Source organism: Phasianus colchicus, chromosome 4 (genome assembly GCF_987193195.1).
Source record: "Phasianus colchicus chromosome 4, bPhaCol1.hap1.1, whole genome shotgun sequence".
Lineage (NCBI taxonomy): Eukaryota > Metazoa > Chordata > Aves > Galliformes > Phasianidae > Phasianus > Phasianus colchicus.
Genome location: NC_143439.1, coordinates 31,273,078 through 31,295,363, shown reverse-complemented (window position 1 = coordinate 31,295,363; position 22,286 = coordinate 31,273,078). Strand labels below are relative to the sequence as shown.

The window sequence follows — 22,286 nt, the reverse complement described above, 5'->3', positions numbered from 1 at the left end:
TTGAATCTGTGAATATTTGAAGTATTTCTAACCTGTTGCCCTAAAACTGTTTTGAAAATGTGAATTGGGTAATTCTGAAATGTTACCTGTGGTAGCTCTAGTCATTTTTCTCCTTTATGTTACCTCTCTGTCCAGTGCATTCTGCTTCTTTATAGTATGCATTTATGTTGTGAGCCACTACATGCCTGTGTACTGTCACCTAATCTCATTTCTTCATATAAACTGGGACGCATGCATGGGATGTAAATGATCAGAACTAATGTCAACTAAAAGAAAACTAAATCAATGCTAAATCAATTTTGTTCAAATTCTGCAATTTGAATTGTGCAGATATTCATATGAAAATGCCAGTCGCTTGAATAGTTCACCTGAAAGAAACTGCTAGCAGTTTGTGCATCTGCATGTTGAAAATGAAAAGGAAGACTTCAATAAACGTTATTTAATCATAAAGGGATTTTAGAGATTTCACTGAACTCTCTTTCTTGCATTACTTTATTGGGTATAGTTTGACATTGCCACAGAATCTAAAACTAGTCTCATATTTTTCATTTCATAAACATTAAGGGACTAGCACTTCACATTTATTCTTTACATATTGGTTGTGATCTACATTTGTGAGAAAACTGAGAGTTTCGTTTTGCTTTGACATTCTTCTATGACATAAAAAGCTCTACCCCCTGTACTGGTTTTGTTGTTGTTGTTGTTGTTGTTTTTGTTTTGTTTTGTTTTGTTTTTAATTGGGGACAGGGAGGCAGAGAGGAAGAGGGATGGCTCTGGATGCTGAACATTAATTAATCTATGGGATTTGGTTTCCACAACAACAAGGCCCCTTAATGTCAAACATGCCTGGAGTGTGTATAGTGCCACTGGGAGCTTGTGCATTCTGTGAAACTGCAAAAATGTGCGTTTTTTAAAAAATCTTGGAGCTTGTGTAAAGTTTGTGCTGTCAGTGTGAGCAGTTTGCTCTGCTTAGTGTTAAGGACACTGAGCTGGAGAACAGTTTGCAAGACAAAGATGTGCTTTCTGGATTCTGTGCAGCACCTACAGCTGCTTTCAAGTTTCCAATTTCATCTGAGAAACTCATTTCTTCTTATGTTTGAATTCTTGTGTGGGAATTCACTGTGCACTCTTTAGAATGAATTGTGTATTAGTAATGTAGCTAATTCAGTATTATCCTAATTATACTGTAGAGTAGTGAGGAACTGTGGGAAATAATCACTTGAACCATGTTACAGGCCAAACCCTCCTGTACTTACACAAGAGCACTTGCACTGCTCATGCAGGTACAACTTTTCTAAACAATGTTATCTGTAAATATAAGAAGTATGGATATCAGATTTTCATTCCTGATTATTCAAAATTAAGGTAGGGATTTTTTTCTTTCAACTTCCCAGTCTGTTCTGGCAAATAAATCATATTTACATCCGCTTCAAGGTCTGTTTGCATTGACGAAGTCGTGTTAAATGGCTTCAGTGTAAATAAAAAAGTAGCTTTCAGTAAATATTGAAATTGGTACCTATGACAGCTTGTAGCTTGACTTAAATCAGTGTGCAACATCAACATTACAGACTACAGGACAAGACAGCAAGTCTGTTCAAATATGATAGTTATTTGTAGTCATCAGGAACTGGTGTTCTTTGGGACTCACAATTATAGCAAAAATCTCACCTACATTTTGAGCTGGTTGAAGGTGGTGTTTTTGAGATCTGTCTACCATAGTTTTGGCAGTTCCTTGCACCAATAGCAAGGTTGTTACAACTTCTCAGCAAAAGGCATCTTGCTGTATAGATGCACTGCAGTGCTCCTGTGCAGTAAGACAGCCTGACTGTATGTAGTTGAGTCCACAGATAGCACACAGAGTCAAACACACTAGTAAATGCTTTGCTGAATCAGGCACAATGCTCAGCGCATCACGGAACCAAGTCTAAATCAACTTGCTGGAAATGTTGGTTGTGCAGCTAACATAAATTTAGGTAGTTAAAACAGATGACCTTTATATACTAACTCTTCTTTTTTGCCTATGGAAACATAAGACTATACTGAAGCAGTTTGACCACGGCTTATTAAAAGTCTTCAGCACAGGTCTTTTCACAGTCTGTTTTGTTTTAGGTGGAGGATGGACCATAAACAATTTTTCTCTTTTTACATCTGACCCACATTTCCCCTCTCCGTTTAGGAAAACACTTTGACATTCCCACTAGTCTACTTTATTTCTATCTTGTTTCTCAACTAACTATATACAGTTCTTCACATGAAAGCTGCTTAATGGTATTATTTTATGATTCTGGCTGTATAGGACATCTAAAAGAGCATACTCATTTTCAGAAAAAGAAATTTGGAAATGCTAACACTATGTCAGCAAAATGGAAATTCAGGGTGTTGACTGGCCTAGAGCAGCACTTAGTTTCTTGGGAGCCTAAGCAAGTTTCCTTTGTCTTCTGGAACTGCCAGTTGGACCACAGGAATTTAGGATTGTGTGTAGTGTTCCTGATGTGCCATCTAAGCACGGGCTTGTGACAGATCCTCAGAAATAAGCTTTGTGGAATTTAAACCATGTGCATACCCAGATTTCCATTTGTGTATTACTGTTTTGGTTCATTTTTAGCTGTGAAAGCAATATTTCAAATATGAAAGCACTGACTGTTCCAGGCACCAAAGGCGAACTGGGAACAGAATGTTTATTGCCTCTCTGTTTGCTCTGAGGGTTTTTCAGGTAAGAATGCACTTCTATTTTGAACTCCATATTGATGATTGAACAAGAGTTATTTCTCTTACTATGAAACACCTAAGGCATTCTCTCTCAAATAGCAAATATCTTGGAATGCTTTACACTGTGCTGTATTCATCAGTTCCCTGAACTCAAAAGGATAGGTCATTTACAGGGACTCAGGCTGGAAGTATGACACAAACTCTGAGGTTTTCTCTCTCAGCAGGGATATAGGAAGAAATAAAAGTTTAATAACGATAGGAATAGCTTGGAACAGGGCTTGAGAAAGAGTCCCCAATTCCTTGTTATAAGACCTTGTTAAAAGCCTGGCACAACTTATGGTGTGCTCTGGTCTTCTGCCAGTTACTGCCCTCCAGCAATCAGTGCTTGCTACAGCTGGATCAGGCTGTCCACCACACTGCCACCTGAGTACATATCCTGTAGTAGTTTTGATTGTGATGCCTTGTTCACAATGCTTTCTTCAGTGAACTCAGAGAGCATTTAGTGACAACTGATGAGAATCATTCCACCAATCTTGACAAGACAAAATCCAAAAGACCATCCTGGATTTTATCTGGCCTGTGGATGGACACTTATCTCTGCTTCTGGTCTGACTCCAAACTCTGTAGCACTTTCCCATTAAGGTAGTCCTGTGAGCCAACTGCTTTCCCCATGCAAATGCCCATAGCCCCTACAGGCAAAATGAAATAGTCTCACAACTGACAGGCAGTTCCTTTTCACCCGTTCCTCATCCCTCTGTGTAACAATTGTCAGTTTAGAAATGGTTAGCCTTTCTGTAGGGCTGCGAGCACCAAGAAGATGGATAGGTGATGCTCACATTAATGGGACTTATTTGAAATTGGCAGATTTGAGATAGGCACGAGGACATGAATTGGAGCCAGAGGTGCTGTGACTTCCTCTGTGATTTTATTTGTTCGTTTGTTTGTTTGAAAGTTTCCATACTCATTCTTGTTTGGATAGACAAAGACTTCATTTTTCTTATGAATACCCTAGAATAGCTTAGGCCCTCTGTGCTGTTGATGTTGAAAAATTCTCTTTATCGCTTTTTGTATTTCTATATACTGTGTGTTGATGAATGGATTCGTTTCAAAGCCATAAACACCTTATTACACTCATGCCTTCTTGCAGAGTGCTTTCAGCTCTATTCATGCATTTAGAGACACAGGTATGGATGTCATGTATAATATGTCAAGTCCTCAGAACTGTTTTTTGTGTATAAGAACAGAACAAGATTGGTATGTAAGAATCATCTGTGTGCTGATCTTTTGGTATTTAACTACATCAGTTGACAGAGCATGGCAGAGTAGTGTGCTTGTTGTTCCTTTTCATTTTCCCAGGGGAAAGCAATAAGTGGGCTGTGATTTGTCTAGGGCTAAAACACAAAGTTGTTGCTTGTGCTTGGTCTCAGTCCAGAGGCGGGCAGAAGGGTGATCCTCTGAGCAAAAAGCACCACGGGCCTGCACTGACTGATGTCCTAACAGAGTTGTAGTAAAAAGGTTAAGGACTAAATCAGTTTGGACAGAAGCAATTTCTTCCAGATTCCCTTCTCCCTGCCCTTCCCAGATCAGCCTTTATATTTTGCATTGGAGTAAAGGTGTTCTTGCCTGCTGATGAGCAGAGGGGTTCATTGTGCAACATCATCTACCTGCATGTCTGACATTTGTTGTTAGACTGGTAATAGATGAGGCAGGTGCCTGATCCCAGGTGACACAGAAATGTGGTGGCAGTGGACCTCCACTTTCAGAGGAGAAGAGAACTGATGCTGTAATTTTCCAGAAAGTAGAGGGGCAGTTCTTCACTACTCTTCCTTGTTTTTCAGGGCTGAGATTAGGGCCTCACAAAAGACTGCTGATGCCAGCACATGGGACAGGATTGCCTACCTCTTCTTAAAGCTAGGGAATTGCTTGATGAAAAGGCTTCTATTGTTAGCTCCCTCCATTAGGCTGCCAATCGTTCTCTAACACAAAAAGACTTCTGTTCACTTCCACAGCACTGAATTAGCAACTACAGACAAACTGGCTGACTGATGTAAGTGGTACCTTGCTTAGTGCTGCTGCTAGTAAAGGCAGTAGGAGCTTTTCAGATTGAAGATAGGAGTAGTGTCAGCTGGTCTCTTATTTACCATGATGACCCCATCTTTTGGGAATACCTTGTTTGTCTTTATTAACAAAGATCAGCAAAGATGAATTCTGAGATTCACAGACAACTCAGTGACATGGCTTTTGTGAATGTGCATGTGGAAGAAAATTGCCCTTGAAAAGAGTCATACCTCCATGCTAAGAAGAAGGGGACTGATGGAAGTCTGTCCTGACCTGGCCTGTCATGCTTTATAGTTACTTCCTTACCAGAGATCAAACCAAACAGCAAAATTTCAGTCTGAATCCATAGAGATATGTTGTCTGAAAGATTAGGTTTGCATTATTGCACTGCACTGCAACAATATGAATTGCAGAAAACCATATGTAGTATAATCATAGAATCACAGAATCATTAAGGTTGGAAAAGACCACTGAGATCATCTAGTCCAGCTGTTGTCCCATCGTCACCATGCTCACTAACTATATCCCTTAGTGCCACATGGTTGGCTGGGACCCAGAAAGAAGGAGAATAGGTCAGGTAGATTACCAGCTGAGGGCATAGCGTGTCAGGATCGAGGTTTTGGGTATTATGATCTTGGACAGGCCTTTGAGAGACCAGGTATGTGGTCTCTCAGTGGTGTGTAGCAATAGGAGAAGGAGTTATTCCATATAAACATGTGGATTAACTTCTTTACAGTAAGGGTGATGGAGCACTGGAACAGGCTGCCCAGAGAGGTTGTGAAGTCTCCTTCTATGGAGATATTCAAGACCTGCCTGTATGCCTACCTGTGTGACCTACTGTAGGGTATCTACTTTAGCAGGAGGGCTGGATTTGATGATCTCTCGAGGTTCGTTCTAACTCAGCAATTCTATAATTCCATGATGGTGATTCCACCACCTCCCTGGGCAGCCTGTTCCAATTCATTGCCACATTGCCACTCTCTCTGAGAAGAATTTGTTCCTAATACCAACCTGAACCTCCCCTGGCACAATCCTTCAAAGTAACAAAAAGGTTTAATAGATATTTAAAATAAAATAAAAATATTTTATTCTCAGGTTCCTGGTCAGAGGAATCATGTGTGATTAAAAACAACATGTAATCCTTTGAATCAGTAAACAGAGCCTTCATAAATCCTGCAGTGACTTTAGCTTATGTGAAAGAGATTAGTTAGAAAAAATGCCATGTATCCCTGTTCACTTGGCTGTAGCAGGTGTAATCATAGTTAAGGTTTACACTGATCCTAGAATGAGAAGCAGAGAATGCACTCTTTAAATCACTTCTGCAGACTGTGCAGAAGAACTGCTTGCTTGTGGAAGACTCCACTACACTCAGCCTTTCTCTTGCTTCTTGGGAGCTCAAGGCATAGGAGGAAGCCTGCAGCTTTGGGCTGTATTTCTGGTGCTGCCTAGGGAAAGCTTTCTTTTCTTGTCTGACCCACACCTGCCATTATGTGTAGAACAAGGAATATCTGCTTTACACATAGGCTACCAGCTACCATATCTGTCTCATCCAAATGATTCCTGTCTCCTTCATTGGTCCACTTAAAACCCTTAATTCATTTAACCAGATCCTTGTTTTTAAAGTCTAGATCTGTGTAGTTCAGATGGATTTGCCAGAACCCCAGCTCTTTAAAGAGACACAGAAGTTGTTAAATACGGTCTGTGACTGTGTATTGTGCTCCCAGTGTTACAGTGAGAAAAACACCTTCCTAATGTAAATTTGTTTCACGTAATAAAAGGCTAGTGTAGGGCTCATTCAATTCATGTGGCTGAGCTGGAAGTAGAGTTCCATATTTAGGCACTGCCTAAATCTGTTTCCACAGGTCTTGCTACTTTGCCATGAACTTAAAATAAATAAATAAATGGTGCTAGTGTTCTTGGTCAATTGAAATCAGGAAAAGGACAACAGGAACAGACAAGGCCAGCTTATCCAGGACACAGCTTGTTAACATCCTAGCTGGTATTCAAGCATAATACTAATTTTTCACACTTGCATTAAAAAATCCCATCAAAAAAAAAAAAACCCTTCAAACCTCAGTGATGAATGATTCCTGCTGATAAGAAAATCACTGTGCTTAAATTCATTAATAGAATAGGCAGTGGGATACATTTCAAAGTGCAGGGTGAGAAATAAGCTCCCAAATCCCATTAAGAAATAACAGGATTTATGTGCATTCCTCCCATATACTAACTTTCCCCTCTGGAAACATCTTGTGCTGAGTTGGTGCCATTTTTCAGGCAGGTGCAATGTTTTGCAGTTCCCACAGACCCCTCCAGATAATCTGCCAGCCTGAAAGCCACTCTCTATTCTCACTCAAGAATGGGGATTTTCCGATGTATGGGTGAATGAGAAGTTTAGCTGACAAATGTCATAGCTCCATGTTCTACAGGGTTTCAGTCACACATTCTACAATGATGCAGTAAGCAGTTTTGTCCTGTCCATCTCAGCAGTTACAATGTTTTAAATACCAGGCAACAGAGATAAAAGAGATACTGCTATTCCATAGTCATTATGAACACTGCCTTATTTTCTGAATGTGACTTGAATTGTAAATGTGCAATTTAGGATATTGAATTTTTCAGACTTTTTTTTTTATGTTGTTGGTAGGGTCGTATTTTATTAGCAATTAGAGGTTTTTTGCCTTTCTGGTGAAGGCAACTTTTTGAAAATATGTCAAATCTTCACATTTGCAATTATTTATAAGAGTTTTTTTGTGACTTGTGGTTTTAGAGGCATAGATAAATGCAGAATATTATTTCCTATAAAACAGATAAAGGTAAAACTGAAATACTTGTTTAAGAAATGGCAAACGGTTTCATTTCAAAGTGCAAAATGGAAACAGTTTTGTGGGGCAGAAGGAGGCCAGAAATGTCTCCAGGATCCCTGAAGATGATGTGTTGTGGCAAGAAATGTTTTTTTTGGAAGAACTGAAAGAGCATCCAGTCCACTGCATGTTGCAGAAAATTTTCTAATGCCTGTAGAGTAATACTGACTTCATTATAAGGAACGTTAACTGTAGTCATAGAGAAGTAACTGTAGTCATAGAGAAGTATTTTTCTTGATTTTCTATTCAGGTTATAATCCCCTTTTCTACCATGACAATATCAACAGATGACAGCTGAAAACTAGAGTCACTTTGTGCTGTTTATGAGCATGTTAAAAAAAAATATCTATTGCAGGAGGTTCAGAACTTATAGTTGTGACAGCCTAGATGCAAATATGAAAGAATATAAATGCAGCAATGAGTAAGGATGAGACAAGGGTTAGTGAGTCTGCAAAGCATCAGTGAATTTGCAGCCTTAGTAATTATTTTGCTTGGAGTCTGTGTTATTTTTTGTTTGATATGGAGATATTTAAAATAGCACATAATTGTCAGAATATTCACATCCTTGAAAAATTGTGCTAGTGCTGGATATATTCTTATTATGTTTTTGTTTTTGTTTTTGTTTTTTTTTAAAGTAAGCATTATTTAAATTTAGAAAAGTGGATTTTTCCCTTATGTCAGGCCTCAGATTTTCATTTGTTGTTCGATGACCTAACTTGTCAGTGAACTGAGAGAGCCACATTTCTCAGATTCAGTCTCATAGAAACTGGGGAATGAGCTGATGGAATTCAGACCAAAAGATCTGGCTGTTTTCCAGGAGCAGATATATGGCAGAACACATTTCGAGTTTCAAGAGAGAGAGCTGTAACAGAGAAAGAAGTGAGAAATATTTGGACACAGAGGGCTGGGGTCATGGGGAGAGATCTTCATTTTATCAATGATCCCTCATTCTCCCTCCTGCCCTGCTTCACTTCATGTTAGCCTAAAAGCAGCTGCCAGCATTGACTGAATAGTGTCAGCACAGAAAGGATGCAGCCACTGACCTGACTATAAGGCAACAGCAAAAGGTTAGAAGAATTAGTCTTGTACAGTAGACTTGTATTAATAGTTGTATTGTGGTGTTGTTGGCACAAACTTTGCAATTAAATAAGTTGTTGGCACTCTTCCCTAAGTTAAATTACTACTACTGTTCCCCCTGCTTACAAGTCAATGAGTACAGCACTTTTGGGGAGGCAAGTTCAAACATTTTTGTTCTTCTGGGAACTCTGCACATTTCTGATTTCAAGCTAAAAGGTTTCTGCAGGCTTTCCAAGTAGACTTCTGTTGTTACGCCTCTGCAAACAGCCCATGCAAACTAATGCCAAATTAGCTAAGCTGGGAAGGAGGTGGGTGAGAGGGAAAAGACTGCTGTAGAAGCTAATGCCCTTGGAAAGAGTTCCCTCTTTCCCTTATGCCTGGACCTGGGGATGCTTCCTAGCAGTGGGCTATTGTTGCAGGGGATTAAGTTTCCATCACAGCTTCATCAGGGGCAGCTCACCCTTTTTGTCAGCCCAGAAAGTCAGCCACAGAGACAGGGGGGTATCCTTGCCTAGCCCTCTCCAGAACTACAGAGCAGCTGTTTTTTTTTCTCCTGCGATTGAGTTTGGCCTATCTGTCAGTGGCAATTGGGTTTGGCCAAGGGACCTAGGGCACACTCTGTACCGTTGTACAAGGGACAGTGAGAGTAGTACACCTCTGCAGTACTGCTTGTCTGGCAACTTCATACTTGCAATTTATTGACATTTCCTTCTGTTTTAGGAAAAGGAGTCATTGCACTTCTTCCCAAGTCTGACTCTAATTCTCTAATGTAGCCCATCGAACAACACCTATGTCCCCATTTATCAGTATGAAGTGGACCTAAAAATTGCTCTTCCCCCACATAAAACCATATCATAGCTTTGTTTTTTCTACAGAGTTGTCATCAAAGCTGGAGAGTCGGCTGCAATCTGACTTCCTTTCCTGACCTACATACAGACAAAGGGTTAGATGCAGCCTAGTCCTTTGGGGTAGCACGCTATAAACAAAAAGCCTGGAAATGCTTCAGTCTCTGTGTCCCAATGGCTGGTGTTGAAGAGCAGCAAGAATGTGGGGAGACTGTGCTCCTGTATGAGCTGAGAAACTTGTATGTATAATGGCTTCCTAAGAAGAAAAGGCTAACAGTATACAGAAAAAAAATATTTGAGAGAATTTTAACATGAGTTTTTCTGAATACTAGCTTTTATTTAATCGATCATCAAATGCTAACAATGAACTGTGTTTAGGTTTCCCTGTTCACCAATTACATTATCTTTTTGTAGCTTATATTGATGTTTAATAGAGATTGATAGAGAGTGAGCCACGAGCACATCAGTGGAGTTGGGAGTGAGGAGAAAGGAGTAAGCAGAAACAAAAGTAAGTGCGCTTGAGTAGCTCTGCATCTCTACATCTTCTTGCGTATCTCATCGGCTGCTTAAACAAAAGGTTCCTCTACTGGCTGGAGCTGAAGAGAACCAGGGTGAGCATGGTGAGCACCTATTGTTCTATATCTTTTATTGTTCTTGAGCTGTGATCTTGTCAGCTCTCATTAGCTTAACGGGCTGGACTGTGTCAGTCCTTGGATGGGAGTCTTTGAAAAGCAACAAGAAACGACACAAAGTGGTTCAGTGTGTATTCCTGTTCCCTCCACTGACCCATCAGAGTCTGAGATGGAGAGGGTGTGATAACACTGCTCTGTGAGACACTCTGGCTTTTGGCGATGAAATATAACAGAATGTCAGTCAGTGTCAGGTTTTACTAGAACAAATTTGTAATCCCACGAACCAAATTCTAGTTAGAATAACTTGCATACCAGCTGCAGTGCCATCTTCTTGTTTTTCCTTCCTCTAGAGCAGGTAAGGTGGTGAATGGTTGTTGTAAGATGTTTTGGTTGCAGATGGCAGCACTCAGTGAAATGCCTGTATTTATTTCTGTATATATATTTGTGTATGTGTGCCTGTTTGTTAATAGTTTCTCATCACACAGTGCCAGGATGTAAAACAATGACACTTTGGAGCTTGGTCAGAATATACCTCGTAAAATAGCTCTCTTGTTGTTTTGATGTGTTTTAGTGGGCATTATTGTGGTAGGTGGACAGTTGGATTAGATGATCTTAGAGGTCTTTTTCGACTTTAATGATTCTATGATTCCATGATTCTATAGAACTGAAAGGTAATGCATAACTGGATTTGGAGGGTATCTCTGCAGAACAATTACATTCTTCTCTTAAATCGGAGTTTATTAGTGAGAGAGCAAGCTAGTGCAAAAAACTGAGATGTGAGAGTTAGAGGAAAGGACTACATAAAAAATTCCTTGCTTGTTTAATATGCTTCAGACATTTTAATGGTGAGAGAATCTGACTGGAGCTAGTTAAGTGGGCTATCCCATGCAACGGTCATCTCAGTTTTAAGTCATCTTTATAATTCCCAGGGTGTTGTAGTCTACCCTTGTACTTTTTGTGACCTTTTGTAGACCAGACTGAATATTAGCCAAATGTCTTTAGATAGTTGCTGGGTCTTCAGTACTCAAGAGTGAGTCTGTCTGCTTTTAGTTAGGGTAAGTTGAAAATGGTGGCACTAGCTTGCCCTGTCTAATAAAGCCGTTATCTTCCATTATGCTTGTGGCTGCAGTATTCACAGATGGCCTGAAGCACACAGGTGAACCCAATGGCAGTTGAATCTGAGTGCCAGTGTAGCAAGGCTCCCTACAGCCGGGCTATCATTGAGCATCCTCAGCAGGAGTGCCTAGAAATTTGCAAGACAAGTTTATTGTACCAGGGTAGGTATTAAAAGTAATACAAGGTGGGAATGAATATCCATTCTAAAAGGTGATAAGGTAAGGAGGCCCAAGAAGCTAAAGTTAGAAAGACACCTCTGCGCACATGAGTCTATGCCTTCTTAATCTCTGCATGTATTCCCACAAACTCCCCATCCAGAAAAAAAAAAAAGAAAAAAAGAAAAAAAAAGGGAAGATGGACAAAAGGAAAGTGTGGTTGTCTCATAGCTGCTCAACAGGCAACTCTGAGATCCTTCTGGCAAGATCAACTGAAGCTGCATTCATCATTGTTTGGCCTGTGTCACCCAGCTGGTCGGGTCAGAGAGCTTCTCTGACCTGAGCCCACAAGTGATGGACAGGTCTGTAGAAGGCATTATCACAACATAATCACATGGATTGAAAGGCAAGCCATGTGCCTTTCTTAACTTTTTTCTCCCCGTTCTCCGAATCTTTAGGGTAATACATCTTTTCTTATTTTCCTCTGAATTCATTAAAGCTTCTGTTATGTAATAAGGTTTTCAAAGCAAAATATGGCCTGGAGTGTAATAATGGAGCTCTTCCAACGGTCTGCAAAAATTCTGTTGGACTGTTAAAAGATGGATTAATCATGGTCAAAAGTACTTCCTGCTGGGTTGTAGTGTGCTCTCTGATTTCCTCTATCCCTTAGGCATTAGTGGAAATTCCAGCTGACAAAGAGCTAAGTGTTTTTTTTTTTTGCTGGTTTAAGTTAGCTAAATCAGTTTTGAAATAGACCAGCGGGTCTAAGTTCTTAGTGGTATTACTGCTTTTGCCAAAACCAACAGCAGCCAGAAAGAAAAATGCTGGAAACTCGAAGAGCCTGGTCAGGAAGGGACCAGAGGAGAAATTCTGCTGGTCTCTGGGTTTTGAAATTCCTTTTTTATTTTGTGTGTTGCTTGGTTGAGAGAGAGTGTAGGAGGAGATACATTTGGAGAAGATAGTATTATGGATTTACTGTTTTTATTTAGTCACAGTATGTTAACCGTAGGGTGAAAAATATTCTGTACTACATTTAAAACTTAGAGAGCATAGAACTGTAAAATCTTGGTTTTATAAGGTGACCCTTATGTAAAGACTAGTTCTTATGTGTCCTGAACCAAAATTATGGGAAAACAAAAAGCAAAGAAAAAAAAATCAATGTTTGAACTCAAAAGTTTTGCCTGACCCTTTAAAACAAATGAAGCTGAACTTTGACATGAAAATAACAACTGAAAAGTGAAATATTCTGCTATAAAAATGTCAAAGTTAAATGGTTCGACCCTCTCAAAGTAACCTTTCAGCCCTGCCTTTCAGAGATCAGCACAATTTATTGCATTTAACCTGAATATGGAAGCAGCCTTGTTCTTGCCACTCAGAATCACATTACAGCAATGTTAGTACTTGCTAACTATGATGCCCTGCTCTTGTTATAATGTGACTTTCAAACAAAAGCTCTGGTTGAATGTGGATGAATTTGCACTTCATACAGCCTGTCTTGGTGGCTTTTTTTGACATTTTGTCTTTTAGTGAAAATGAGCGGAACTTGCAGTGGTCCTCATTCATGACCCATTTAGAAGTGCAAGGCACCTATTGAGCTTCTGGGAAAGTGTAGGTAGTGAGTAGAATTGCTAGGAAGGAGTGAATGTGGCAGCATTCCTGGATATTATTCCAGCACATTTCAAATTGCTATTGCAGTTGTGATGCTTGAAGTACATCTTTTATCCAGGAATGTAAAGATATCCACCAGTTTGTATGCTTACACTAAAACAACAACAATAACAAAAAACCTGTGTGGAGTATAGGAGCAACAGTGATGGCTGGGAATCAACCTGTGCAGTATAGATTGAGCTGACAATAGTGCTTACTGGGACGTGAACTAAAGGAAGTGTGTCTCAGATCAGCATGTTCTGAACACATCAAGAGCTGGCACAGTGCATTTTGTGCTCATGCCTGCTTTCTGCTCCTCTTACAGCTTGCCACGTCTCCTCTAAGCACAGCATCACTGTGAGGCTGTAATGAGCAATGAGGCATTGGCTACTGATAAGACACATACCCTGTTGCCAAAGACTGTATTAAATTAAGGGAGTGGCAGTCAGAAAATCAATACTGGATGACAAATGTAGAGTTGGTTTTGTTATGCAACATTGCTAGCATTATTGCAGTGTGAGAGGTGTCAGCAGGAGGACCTTAAAACACAAAGGCATTCAGGATTGCAGGTTACTGCTTCCTGATTTCATACAAAGAACTTTTTTTTCCTAAGTGTCATTTTTCTGCTTGCAAGAAATACTGATTGATTTCATCCTTGGCTACTGACACAGCTTTACAGTGGATAACAAAAAATGTTTTATGATCCCCTTTATCCACTGTAGCCCGTGCAGTAATGTGAATCAAACAGGGGTCAGTCAGCAGATCAGAGATACAGGTGAATGAATCTTTTGATATTTTTGCACTTGTGAAGTTACATTTGTGAGGCATCGCTCATATTTAAGGAGAAAATAACTTTTAATATATTTCATTTACCAGCGATTCTAAAAGAAACAGTCCGGGCTCTTCCAAGCGGCTTGTTATTTGAAAAGATGTCTCCATGTGAGTAATTGCCTCATGAACAGATGTTACTGGTATATAAAAATATTCACAGGGTAAATATTTACAGATTAACATTTTGGATGTGTACACTTTAAGCTGCTTAGAAAAAACATTCTGCACTGGTACGCATTATCCTCTCTGTTTGATGTACACATTGCAAGGCCAGGACTGGAAATGACTCATTTCATGTCAAGCAGTCAGTGTCACCTCCTCTAATCCTCAGGCATGTTTGCAATGAAACACCTGCTGGCCAAGATCCATGCACCAAGCTCCTGTTCGGAGACTCAGTGATAGCGCAGGAGATGATTATTTTACCAAGTTATTTGGAATACTTTTATTATTCTATCTATATGCTGTAAACAGTGTGGCATTGTCGAGGCATGCTTGGGAACAATCATGCAAACACAAGACTGTAGAACAACTGTGTTCTCACTCCATTTCATGTGTAAAACAGTCACCAAAGGGGCTTCATGGCAGTTTGTGAAGTGCTGGCTAGATAGAATACCTATCATATTTCTGCACTGCATTGCCAATAATATCCTAGCCCTATACTGTACTGCCAGTAAGTTACAGTGCCAAAAATCTACAGAAAAGACAGAGGAGGAAGATATTTCTCTTTCCTAATTATTATTGATAACTGAAGCTAAGTGAAAAAATGGAATTTCAGGTCATCGGATGTTAAAAAGAACCGCTTGCGGTTGATCCAGATGCCTTATTTCAATAACATCTTTACATCTTTATTGATTCACAGAAATGACTTCAGCATCTTCTAAATCAAAGCAAATAATAAAATTTGAATTTAAACTGAAGAAATGAAACTTTTTGTTTTAAAAATAATGAAAGACTTAGCTCTAAACAGGAGGCCAAGAAGGAGACCTTGTGCACTGCACATAAGCACTTCACCTTCCAGCCCTGACTGCCAAAACCTTGTTATTTCAACTATTTCAAATAGCATTCCAAATAAGTGCTAAGATTTGTCTCTAAATCTAACTGTAGCACTAATCCAGGGAAAGAGGTTTTAGTAGTGTTAGGCCTTGTCTGAGCAGCTTGTGAAAATGAAACAGTTATTCTTAAAGATTTTTCCACAGCTGAGATAGCAGATTAAACAGCTGAGGACCCATACTGACTCTTGCCACATGTTTTGCCATATTTTGGTCAGTTTTGCACTATGCACACCTGAGCCACATTGCTGTCTTTGGCTGCACTGTGCACTTCATACTGGGCAGCTGGTAAGCATTGCTGGTTTTTGCCATGCTGTCAAAGCATTGTTACAGGATTGGGAGCTACCTGCATGCTGGCATTCAGCAAGATCCTCTAGCAGACTGCAGAAGTGGAATGTGAGTTTCTGCTGAACCTTATTCTCAGTTACTGAGCTGGTTGTAATTACCAGCACGTGAACAGTCACCCTCAAGGGCTGACTGCCTACCTCCCCAGGGCTTGCCTTGGCTGAGGAGTCATTGCATTTAACCAACTTGGGCAACACAAAGGTTAACTGAGGACAGCTGCTGTATACAGGATGCTGGTGTGCTCCTCTGTAGCCTCTTGCATCTCTTCCCTATGTTGGAGCATGGGAACAGTCTGAGGGATATTTGAGAGGAGGATGGGAGTGCAGCCAGATCTATGAGAGCTGTGTGTGTGTGTGCTAATGAGGCCCAGAGGTGATGCCAGCCAGCTATTTCAAAGTGCAGTTTACACATGAGTGCACCAAGAATGCACCAACTATTCAATAATAACAAGTTTTTATAAGCACACGTTTCTGACCATGTCAAATTTTGTTTCCCCTTCAGCTTCTAAAATCCATGGAATTTGACACTGGGGAAACAATCACATTTGAGAAGAGCTTGTCCAGAGGAGAATTCACATTTCTTCCCAGCTAGAGCCTGAACCATTTATTGGCTTTTCTAACATGATATCACACATTTATTCCTACAACAAGACAAAAAGTTTAGAAGAAGAAAAATTAGTCCAAAAGATTAGAAAATAAAATATCCTTAGAGAGTTATATTAACCATAGAGAATCATCTGCTCTTCACAACTGCAAAAGCAAAACCAGATTTTTCTCCCACAGTTTCAGATAGTAGATTTCTATGAACACACAAATGAGACCCAGCCTATTCTCATCTCAGAAATCTCATTATCTTTATAACATTACTCATGTGGGTGAGAAAAGTGTGTTTAGGGGTAGAGATAAGATGAGCAAACAGAAAAGAATCATATTCTTGGATATCTTGGTATCCAAGCACCATAAACAGCACCAGAGGATAATGAGGTGCCCAAAGGGTGCTCCCACTGAAATGAGAGGAAAATGTGGCTGCTTTTCAACTGGAGAAAACGTGCTGGGAGCAAAATTATTTCTTCTGTAGAAGATCATTGGTGAGAGAAGCTCAGTAGCATCAAGGAGGGGCAGTGAACGGAAATGGTGCCTGGGAGTGAAAAGAGAATGGTTATCAGTATAGTGCTAAAAAGGGGGAAAAGAACTTGTGAAGCAGAACTGCTCAGACTTCCTTTTCATCGGGTAACTTTTCATTTACTTTGGCTATAATTCACATAACAAAGGCAACAGAATTATTCACTCGACTGAGTTGAACAGGCTGTGCCAGGCCTGAGCTGGTGTAAATCAGCATTGCTACATTGACGTCACTTTCTTGTAGGCTGCTGGTCACCTCTTCTTGCCTCTTAACACCATCCTTCAGTTCACGTTGCCTCTCATAACTGCTCATTCCTTAGTTTAGACAGAAGTGCTGCTGGGCTTTAAGTAGCCTTCTGATTACGGAGAGGTTGTCCTCATAGTGTTAGGAACAAGGTGCCATCCTTGAAGCAGAAAACAGGTCTGCTATTGACTCTTTTTTGTCCACTTTGTTCATATTGCCTTCCTGAATGGATGAAGCGTTAAGTACAGGAGATGAATGCAGTGAAATCTAATTTCTCACACTTATAGTACTATATCAGTTTACTACAATAACTGCTCTCTGGAAAAATAAACATTAGCTAAGGAGAAGGCAAACTGCAAAATACAAAGAGATGAAATATTAAGGAAATTGTGAGAAATCACTTGAGCTTTATGGTACCACTTAACTTTCTCACCCCAAGGACTTAAGTGAGATGGACAGAATTACTGAAACTCACTAACCATGGAACCATTGTTCTTTTCAAATTTCTCCTACGTGGTGATTGATACTTCAAAAACTGCATGGAAACTGAAGGGAGATAAACAAATAATGAAAGTGAAATCAGATCACAGACGTGATCCCTTTTTCACTGTATTTTCCATGCAGTTTAATTCCTGGATAGTGAGGGAAGCAGTAAGGCTTAAGAGGAGAAGCCCTGTGGAGCTTGTCCTCAAAATCTGGATCCACTTCTTGCTGCCTCTCACTCCATCTGTCACTTTTGATTTGGGGCAGGCAGAAACTCGAGGCTGTTGAGGGTCGAGGTCTGCCACAACAACCTTTCTATCTTTAACAATGACTATATGCAGTGACTGCAAGCAATAAGGTGTGTAAATTACTGGGTCAGGTTTTCCAATAACTTTATGTTTATACAGTATTATTTTTGTGATGCAAAATACTGCTGAACACCAGAGCAATCTGCTATGGGACAGCATGCAGTTTTCAGGCTGAGAATTCAAATTATCAGCATATGTCTTTACAATTCAAGTTAGAAACAAAATGCTTACTTAATTCTGGCTGTGTTTAGAGCCTTTAACCCAACCACCATCATTACATATAGAATACTAGGTTTTGCTGTAAATTGGAATTACAGATAACCTAACCCTGTTGTCCTCAGCTCTTAATTCCTTTCTAGATCTTTCCAGGCATTTGCTGCCTATTGCTGCTCCTTGCACAATTGCACAACATGGGCTTTTAAAGGTCTGTTGAGTGCATCTATGAGGGACATTATGAACCATCAGAGTGCTGGAAGTCTGCTCATGGAATTGTCCTGGAAAGACTCTGTGAAATAGTAGTAGTATTTCTTCTGCTGCTCACTGATGTAACTGAAATGGAATTTGGTTCTTGCTATCTGAGTGTGATGGATGAGCGTTATAATCTGCTTAGAGAAACTGGGAAATGGCAAAGTAATCTGAGGACAGACTTTTGGAACTGGCCAATATCCCAAATTTGTGCTATAGCAATAAATGACAACATTTTTTCATATGAACTGTTCCTCTCCCAGCAACAGGGGAATGGCCCTTTCCCTGTCTGATACACCTTTGTTTCATGCCTCCCCTGTCTTTTTTTGGGCTATTCCCAAATATTTTGAATCCTAATATTTTGAATTAGCTGGTGATGAGAGAAGGAGTACTGGGAGCTATGAAGAGGGGAACTTTCATAGGATGCAGATGCCAGCCCTTGGGAAAAAGTCTGTGTCACGTTGGGATGGGATTTAAATTACTTTACTCCTTCTTTGGGTTAAACAGTAACAGTTTGAACTTATTCAGCACTCTGAGATCATTCTTTCCCCAGATGAACAGTCTCTGCTCTGAAAGGTGGGATGAGAACTGGAGCAAAGCAGTTAGGGTTGGAAACGAGGAAGATGATGGAGTACCACTGTCATTTATGATGGGTTGCTTCACAGGTGGTGAAAGTCCCACTGGATCATTATGCCTGTGAAAAAAGAAAAAAAAAGAGGAATTGTATGGGTAAAGTGGAATTCATTATTGTTTACGGAGAGAAAATATGATGGTCTTTCCTTTGTGCTCACGAGAGTTTTATGCTGAGTAACCATGTGACCTTTTTCTTAGAACCTGGGTCATTTTTGCCTCCTTCATAATTCCCATGAAGGCTTCCTGATTAATCAAATTAATCAAATACAGTCCATGCAGAAATGGTTTCCAAAGGCCAGAGCTTTAGCAGATGTAAATCAACACATTGATTCTACTGTAATGACACCAGGTTTTCAGCTAAGAAATAGGCCTGTGTTTTTCTGTCAACCTTTATTTATTTGGAGTGAATTATATGTCCCTAATGTACAAAACCAATTATTTTAGGCATATTGCTCTCTCACAAAGGAATGGCATAGAAATCCTGTTAGGCAGCACTAGATATGAAGCTCAGGAATAATGTTGAGTAGAAATTTTGGGAGAGAATGATTTTCTAGCTGTCTTTTCAAACTAGGTCCTTTGGAAAATTCACTTTCATAGTTGCAGTGTGAGTTTCCTGCCTTGCTCTGCACACTGAGGAAGATTGGCAGCAAGACTGAAGAGGGGTACCCTGAAATATTTGTTCTCAGGAAGCTGGCTTATGGAGATAGATATTCAGCAGGAGGGAAGCAAAGTCAGAAGTGATACCATCTTACAAGAGTATTTCACATACTGCCTCAGCAGTGCATTCAACCTCTGAACTGATGTTTCAAAAAGGAAGAGGCAGACGGAAAGAATTTGCAGATACTTTAAATTCATCTAGTCAATCAGCTGAGTGAATCTTTTGCTGCTCAAGTAAAGAGTCACGCAAGTTTTGTTCCGAGAGGTGCCTTTCCTTCAAAAAGGCAAGTTTGGCAAGGAGCAGTTCTTACTGTTATCCCAAGTGAGAGAGCAGAACTATCTGTTGGTTGACATTTACTTAGAGATCAACCACTTCCATGCTTCCTTATGAGATCAGAGGGGGATCACAAAAGGAGCTGGTTGAACAAATGCATGGATATTTGCATGGCTGGAAAAGTGGTTCCAAAACGGAAAGTTTTAAGACTCCTGTGACTAGGATGTCTATACAGTACAAGAAGCTGCTGTAAGACAAAAGCGTTTTGTAAGATCTGCTATGGATTGGGATGAGATTCTGGTGTACATAAAAAAAAATAGCAATTAAACAAAAGTCAGTGCTCATGCTTGTCAGCTATTGCTGTTTCACTCACTCTTCATTCTTGACATTGAAAGAACAAAATAGGTAATATTTTTCAACTCTGTCCTCTTTTCTGCTGTATTGATTCTGTATGCATGAGATAATTTATAGAGACTCTTATTCTCTTGCTTCTGCTTACAGCTAATATTTACATAACAGTGAGCAGTTTTACCATGTAATTCTCGCATTTTGTAAGCTTCTGTATTTAAATCATTCCTCTCAGAGTTTGTGTATATGCAATCTTGCAAAAAGCTTAACTGAATGTTTGAACCCATGCTGTAATAATTGCCTATGGTCAGCTTTATTAATGGGCAGTATTCCTCTATCTTTTTCTCTTCAGTGTCAGGTATGTTGCCATTTATCATATCTACCATATATCTTAGTCAGACAAAAACATGGAATTTCCAAATGCGTCAGTCTTCTCCTGAGGCCTTTAAATACTTGAAGGGCAGCTGGTGGGGGAGATAGTCAGAAAGGGGATAGTCAAGGATGAGTGAGTGTGGCAGTGAAATGGTAGTTGCAGGATGTTCCTTAGCACCTCCTCTTTGTGCTTGAGCATTTGCAAAAGCTACTGAGTAAATATCATTTGGGGGAAGCAGAATACGAGCTCCACAAAAGGTAATTGTATGTCATGATCTCAGGTTGCTTAGAAAATAACAGTGGGAGAAAGAAGCCAGCAGGAACTCGCACTCTCTCATGGAAGGACATGGTTTGCTGGGTAACCGAGATCACTGGAACTGGCAAGTTCTCTTTTGGCTCTTTTTTTTTTTTTTAGTTTCACAGCAATTTGGCTGCTGTTGGATTTCTTTGCAGGCTGCAAACTATCAAGAACATAAAAAGCTCCTTGTGATACTTGCTGTTCTGCTGTAATCTTTGGTGTCTGTGGCTATGGTAAAAGTCTAATCTGTGGAAAAAAACTCCTGATTTCTTTTTGTGTGTGATGTTGAAATATACCAAGAGAAAGGAACAGGGTGATCACGTACCATGGTCACATTTACAGCCTGAAGGAATCAGAGTAACTTCAGTGACTTTTATTTAGCCTGGGGAACTTGAGTCTGTGCTATTTGTCTTATTCGTCTGAACCCTGCTGAATGTAGTGAATCTTATGGCCAACTTCTAAACTTTCTGTTGAGGTAATGAAGCTAGACAAAGCAAGAACCACTAGATTTTAAAGTATGGGTAATCTTTTTGAAGTAAAATGTTTCTTTTGCTGGATTTAATGCACTTTTCTACTATACTGAGTGATCTGGATGCATTTATTTCTTTCTTGTGAATCAGATAGTCACATTCTCATCTTAGAACTGTGTTCTGTTCCTGCAGTACCTTAAGATCCATGAGAATTTGAAGTGGGCCAGGGACAAAATGTATTTGAAGTTGTAGTAAACCTCCAAGTGAGATGGCTGTATTTCAGTCTGCCTCATCATTCAAACTGACATTAGTCGTCCAGTTCCAGAAATGTGGTCATGATGTGTGAAATGGAAATAAGACAATTAGGGTTTAGACACACCAAGCTGGCACTTGGACCAACTCAGAGCAAACCTGACATGGAATGTAAACAGGAATGTTAAATTATTGTTAACAATATGTTAACAATAGGTTAGTAATTGCTTGTCAGTCCCAAGGTGTTCTTTTCTTCTCCATGCCTGTTGCATGAAAAAAAAAAAAAAAAATGTATTTTAATGGAATTGCAAGTTTTGATCAGGAAGCTCAGTAAGTGGTGTAACATATTATGAGCTATTACTGCTGCAGTGGTAAGTGAAAGGGCAAAACTGTTTAGGGAATGTGAGTACAGGGATGGATGATAAGAGCCTTTTCAGTTATTAATCACTTTAATTCACATCTGAAACTCAGCCAGATGAAAAATAACTGGCTCTGGAGAATGGGCTCAAAAAGCAGAACACAGTGAGATCATAGGTTGGTCCTAACATCAGCATTTTACTACTTGTACTTCAGGAGGATATGCCAGGTTTAATGACTCCAGACAATGCTGAGAAAATGTTCATTACATGCAGAAATTATTAGATTAGCTGAGTAGGAGACATTACATGGGGAAATTCAGTGGATCATGGCCAGTCCTGGTACTTTGTGTTATGAATTACTTACCAGATGCTCTCAGCTTACCTACAAAAAATACATCAGCACTGGTTGGATGCTGATGCTAAAGGATGTGATTGGGATCATGGGGGAGCATTTTAGTTGTGAAGGGGCATTTATCAATGAAATGATGTGTTGAGCTACATTGCAATAGTTCCATTACCCTTGGATGGCATTTTTAAAAAGCATGCTTATTTTAGATCTATTTATGCAGGAATTAATTAACCTGTGTTATTATGCTAAATAGTCACAATCACTTTCTCTGGAAGCATAATCTAGAAATGTATTTCCTGGAGTTTTTGGGGTTTACAAACGTGAG

At 39.8% G+C, this 22,286-nt stretch overlaps 1 protein-coding gene and 1 long non-coding RNA gene across 3 annotated transcripts in view; one reads left to right on the top strand and one right to left on the bottom strand.

Moving 5' to 3' along the window:
* Nucleotides 1-22,286, top strand: part of SHROOM3 (shroom family member 3) — a 134,091-nt gene that overhangs the window by 876 nt on the left and 110,929 nt on the right. The window lies entirely within an intron of this gene.
* On the bottom strand, nucleotides 16,325-19,614 carry LOC149918157 (uncharacterized). The gene is made up of 3 exons (XR_016466020.1): nucleotides 19,551-19,614; nucleotides 18,585-18,643; nucleotides 16,325-16,915 (listed from the first exon to the last, which is right to left on the bottom strand). It is a non-coding gene; the product is annotated as an uncharacterized LOC149918157 (long non-coding RNA).